Here is a 6,000-nt window from a genome sequence, read left to right on the forward strand (position 1 = left end):
AAAAGGACGAAGAAAAAGGAAGCACGGAAAGAGAGGTAAAAGCGACCAAGGTCAATGATGGTGCATCCACACAGACACGAATAATCTCGCATGAGGAAGGAAAGTAAAAGGGGCGCTTGAAGGCTAAAGAGCCTGGTGGGAGAGGCTTCGGGGAAGCAGCAGCATTAAAGGTTTCTCTTTCCTTTTGCAGTGTGTTTGTTTGTCGTCATACAAGTGTTAGGCTCCGCGGGTCTCCCCACCATCTCCCAGCTGAGGCGGTATATTTTTTCTTCTTTCTCATTTAAAAAGCTTGTCGCGAGTCCAGGGAAGCAAGCGAGGTTCCTCATTCTGCCTGCCTGTGAATCTCATGGCCACCAGAAAAAGAAGGGGGGACTGGGCGGCGCCCCTTTAATTAAAAAAAAAGCCTACCTCAGTTCCCCTCAGATTAAAGAAACTAAGCAAGCGGCAGGACGAAACAGCAGGAAGAATGCCTCTAGCCCTCCGCCCGAGTCCCCACGAACCGTTGAGCAAAGCGAACGGGGGGAAGAAGACGACGGCTCTCCCCAACCCAGGTCCTCACCTGGCAGAAAGCGCCTCTCCATCCGCGACCCCACTAACCCGGCTCTACCAGCAAGAGACATGGGAGAAGGACAGGGCCCTTAACCAATCGACAGCCGGCGTACCTCATCACAATGGGGGACGGATTTCTTGCCAGGAAACGCGAGGATTGGACAACGGTGGAGGCTCAGTTTTTTTTTTCCCCGGGAATAAAAGTGAGCATAGAGTAAGGTGGCCAGATTATAACACGGGGCGACTGACAATAGTTTGAGCGGACGTGGCCGGCGCAAACTATCGTCAGTCACCCCGCACTCATCAAAACAAGTCCGGGGAGAGTAGGTGTTGGGGAGGAAGGCTTCTGGCGGCTCCCGGGCGGCAATCCCACTGCCATCTGCCCGCTCACTCACTACGCTACCCCGCCCATGCGAGCGGCAGCGGATGGGCGGGGGGAGCGAGCGATCGAAGAAGGCGTCAAAATTAAAAAGCGGGATCTTTTGAGAACGGCCCGAGATGCGGGAAAAATTATGAAAAAGCATGCCTGTCCCTCCAAATGGGGGATGTCTGGTCACCTTAACCAAAACTCTTATGTCGGCTTTTCTTTTTATAACCTTTAATTGGGCAAAACAGTGCATGAGAGGACAACAATTCTGAATCAAGGTTCTTCAAATGAGCTAACTTAAAGAATGCATTCAAAATCCAGGACCCATTACACTTAGTTCAAACCTAGTGGGACTGAAATTTCCAAAGATTTTCAGATCAGTTGGACTGACATCACCATGCCATCAAGGTCAGTCACATGATCATGATTTACAACACTCCCTGCCACTTCCCTCCACAACCAACAGGAAGTCAGAAATGTTCCTACTCCTACTGCTTTGGCCTACTGCCATTCTGTTTCCTCATTTAGAAAATATCTTTGAAACAATGACCCAACAAGGCATAGGTTGCCAATAATAGATAACTCAAATACTCTGCCCTCATTCAAGATGAACCTCCTGATACTTTATATTGTAGTCTGTCAAGTTGAGAGGTTCCTGGCGTTTCTACCCAGGATGTCTGTGTTCAACCCAGATCTAGAAAAACAGGAGGAAATGTACTTTAGATTTTACTACCCAAAGCCTACATACTCAGAACTTAAGAGCCCTTGAGTCAAGACCAATCTGCCTGTTAGTTTTTTGTGCAAAGTGAGGAGCAGAACAATGTTCTGATTCATTAACAAAGAACATTCTTTGTAGGATCACTGTAGTACGACATTTCCATTAAATCAGTTTTGAATCCAATCACCCAGTTGAAATGTTGCACAGCTCTAAAATAGCAAGTCCTAAAAGGTTCCTGTAATAATTCCGGAGTCCCAATGTACCTTAGGTTTTATTATAATGTAGGTATCAGAAATGCTAGAGAATTTTTTTCCAAAATGAAAGTTTGTGCTCTATTATCTAATTTCTTTTATAATTTATAAATATTAGAGAACATAGTATGATTTTAAGTAAAAGTGCTAAAATGTATCTTCCAATTTCCTAAACATTTCTATACCCTGTGAAACAGTATTTTAATTCTTCATTCTCAGTTTAATACTTTTCCTTCCTTTCCCTTCCCTTTCTGTATCGCTAATTAATTGTTGGTGTTAGGCTATGTTGAAGATGGGTTTTTTTGTTGTTGTTCTTGTTGTTACATGATTCTCCATCTCTTTATACTACTACTGGAAAAGCATACCACACAGTCCAGTGGTGGGTTTCAAAAATTTTTGGAACCTACTCTGTGGGTGTTGCCTCCTTTGTGGGAGTGGCTTGCTGGCCATGTGACCAGGTGGGAGTGGCTTGCCGGCCATGTTACTGAGTGGGGGGTGGCTTGCCGGCCATGTAACCAGGTGGGAGTGGCTTGGCAGTCATGTGACTGGATGGGAGTGGCCAAGACGATGTCACTGAATTCTTTGCCTCAATGGATGATCTACAAAAAGAAGATATAAAAAAGGAAATTTATTATTTTGTGCACTTACTATTTAAATAAGATTAAAATAAGTACACAAAACAATAAAAGAGCTACTTACAGAAGGAAGTATCTTACTACTTACTACTTGTATTTCAAAGGGAATAAATACATATTTAATTTTACACATGTTAACAGCTGTTGGAATTGTGTTTGCACAACAGTGGAAAAAACAAAGATATGAAAATGAATAAATATTAGAATGTGCAGGAATGAATAAATTGACAATTAAAATCAAGAAGGCTTCGAATACTTTTTCACGTGGGATTTGTTTTATCAATTGCTAACTAACAGAAACAGCAATTATAAATCTAAAAGTATGAAAGAAAACACCAATTATGTAAGGAAAGGTCACTAAAATGTATAAGGAAATATTATTAGTACTTGATCATTATTAATGTGTAGATAACTGCGGGACATTACACACCCGCACACAGAAACTATGACAGTGTCAGGAAAACACCAAAAAATAACAATTTCCCCCCAAAAGACTGTGGATGAAACCAGTTTTTTTCCCTAACCCTAAGGACAGGAAAGACAAAGCCACTGGAATAAAAACCATCAAGGCATTGTGGGAAATTATAAAGGACAGTGCCAGGAAGCTCACAGAACCAGCAACCACCTCACAATTACCTAAACAACGAACCAGATATTACACAGAAACACATAAAATCTGGCAAAGCTGCCTTGCACCAACTTGGCCTGCCCATAGAAAAGCAGCCACCTTGAGACACATAAACCATGTACCAACCTGTACACTTAAAAGCAACATATTGCATCATAAATAAAACATTTGCAAAAAGGAATAACATTTCTTGTAATAAGCATTCTATAAACAATAATTAAATAAAACTTCCCTAAAAATAATTAAAAACCACCACGTTCAGAGAACACCAAAGGACCCCACAGTCCTCTCCCTCCTTATCTTTTTTCTTTTTGTCCCCTTTCTCCTCCTTCCCCCCCAAACCCACTCCCTTCTAGCACTGATGATGATACCTAGTTTGGTAATGAAATGTCTGTAAGAAAACCACCAAGCTCAGAAAGCAGCAAGGATCCCACTATCCCCTACCTCCTCTTTCTCCCTCTCTTTCACCTTTTTGTCCTTTCTCCTCATTCCCCACCCCACCCCACTCCCTTCTAGCACTTATGATGTTACCAAACTAGGAGTGCTGGAGAGGAGCTCTCACAGGGCGAATAGCTTCCCACTAAAGGCGCAATCTATCTGCAGCTGTAAATGACTGCAAGCAGCAGCTTCAGGCACCTGCTCACGGCTGACAGTTCCATTTGGGAGTGGAGGCGGCGGCAGCGGAAGCGGGCACAGCACAGAATGTCCCAGACCCCAGGCACTTTTGGAACCTTCACAGGGCCAGGAACGACTGGGAAACAAGCCCACCGCTGCTTCCGAGTGCCACATCTTTGCTCCGCAAGAGGCAGACACGCCTGTTGCGAGGCCGTCCCATGCTCCAGCCTGCCTGCTGAGTAGAAGGAGGTGGCAGGGATGCGTTGCTGGGCAGCAGGCAGGGCGGAGGTGGGTGCGGCGCTGCCGCACTTGCCCTTGGGGCTTAACCTTATGTTAGCTGGTGCTGCTTCAGGGCGCCCCGAGCGCCGGCTCCTCCGAGTGCAGCCCATTCCCCCTCCCAAGAAGACCGCTTTGTTTTTAAAAACGCCTCTGCAGACGATCTTGAAAACCTGCGAGGTTGCTTTGAGAGGGGGAAGACAGGCAGCATTTCCCCACCCCATCTCTGGGTGCCTGCAGCCTCAGAGCCTGCAGCAACTTGCACAGTAAAGGCAATTAAGAACTTCTCTCACTCATGAGAAGATTTTCTTTAAAGTGCAAAGGCTTGCTTTAAGGCTGCAGGCTCTGAGGCTGCAGGCACCCAGGGAGGGGGGCAGGGGGAAATGCTGCCCATATGTCCCCTTCCAAAGCAAGGGGGGATTCCTTGTAGCACCCCAAAGAGGTCTGTGCGGCCTGGCATCTTGGGCAAGTCCGGCGACCTTGCAAAGGCCTTGTGAGGTCCCCGAACTTGTCAAAGATGCTGGCCACACTGCTTGAGCTCCTGCCCCCACCCCACCTCCGCACCCATGCTTTCTGGCAGCCCGGTGGCCCGTCGCTATAAGCGAGCCTGGGATCCTTGCAAAGCCACAAAAGGTCACTGGACTTGCTTATAGTTCAGGACTGTGGCAGGCTGCTCCAGATGGCCTGCCTCTGCCTCCCCTGCCCCGCGCTTAGTTGCAGCTTACTTACCTCTTTGGAGTTGGCAGGCAGCAATAGAGAGCCAAGCAGGAAAAAAGGTAAGTGGGTTTAGATAGGGTTCTTAGAGGCGGATGGCTCGATTGGTGAGTCAGCCAATCAGTGAGCAGTGGGTGTGGCCAGGATAGTGTGGACGGGCAGGGGGAGCGAGCAATGGAGCGGCTTCCAGGCGGGCAGGGGCGAGCGAGCGAGCGACAGGGGCGGGGCAGGCATTCCAGAACTTACTTCCGGGTCTGGTGACGAACCGGTTCGCGAGAACCAGTGCGGACCGGCAGCAATCCACCACTGACACAGTCTGAAAAAGCTAAATAGAGGAATTTCTTAATGATGTTTTCCTTTGGGGCTAAATTGAAAATTGGTTAATCAGATAAGTTGCATACAGATGGGAAAAAGTTAATACTATGAATCACAACATTGTACAATGTCATAGAGCAGCGGTTCCCAACTTTTCCAGCTTTGTGGACGAATGGGATTTTGTGGCAGTGGCAAGGAAAGAGGGAATTGTTCCATGCAAGCAAATGACAAAAGTGTGCACCTATCGCTTGTGTAATAAGCAATAGTGCCTGCCTGCCTGCCTGCCTGTCCACCCATCCACCTATCTAGCTAGCTAGCTAGCTAGCTAGCTAGCTATCTACAGGTGAAACTCAAAAAATTAGAATATCATGCAAAAGTTCATTTATTTCAGTAATGCAACTTAAAAGGTGAAACTAATATGTGAGATAGACTCATTACATGCAAAGCAAGATAGTTCAAGCTGTGATTTGTCATAATTGTGATGATTATGGCTTACAGATCATGAAAACCCCAAATCCACAATCTCTGAAAATTAGAATACTGTGAAAAAGTGCGATATTCTAGGCTCAAAGTGTCCCACTCTAATCAGCTAATTAAGCCGTAACACCTGCAAAGGGTTCCTAAGCCTTTAAATGGTCTCTCAGTCTGGTTCAGTAGGAATCACAAGCATGGGAAAGACTGCTGACCTGACAGTTGTGCAGAAAACCATCATTGACACCCTCCATACGGAGGGAAAGCCTCAAAGGTAATTGCAAAAGAAGTTGGATGTTCCCAAAGTGCTGTATCAAAGCACATTAATAGAAAGTTATGTGGAAGGGAAAAGTGTGGAAGAAAAAGGTGCACAAGCAGCAGGGATGACTGCAGCCTCAAGAGGATTGTCAGGAAAAGGCCATTGGGGACTTTCACAAGGAGTGGACTGAGGCTGGAGTCAG

Source organism: Thamnophis sirtalis, unplaced genomic scaffold (assembly GCF_051295495.1).
Source record: "Thamnophis sirtalis isolate CommonGarterSnake01/CBP01778 unplaced genomic scaffold, rThaSir2_p1.2 scaffold_10, whole genome shotgun sequence".
NCBI classification, from domain to species: Eukaryota; Metazoa; Chordata; class Lepidosauria; order Squamata; family Natricidae; genus Thamnophis; species Thamnophis sirtalis.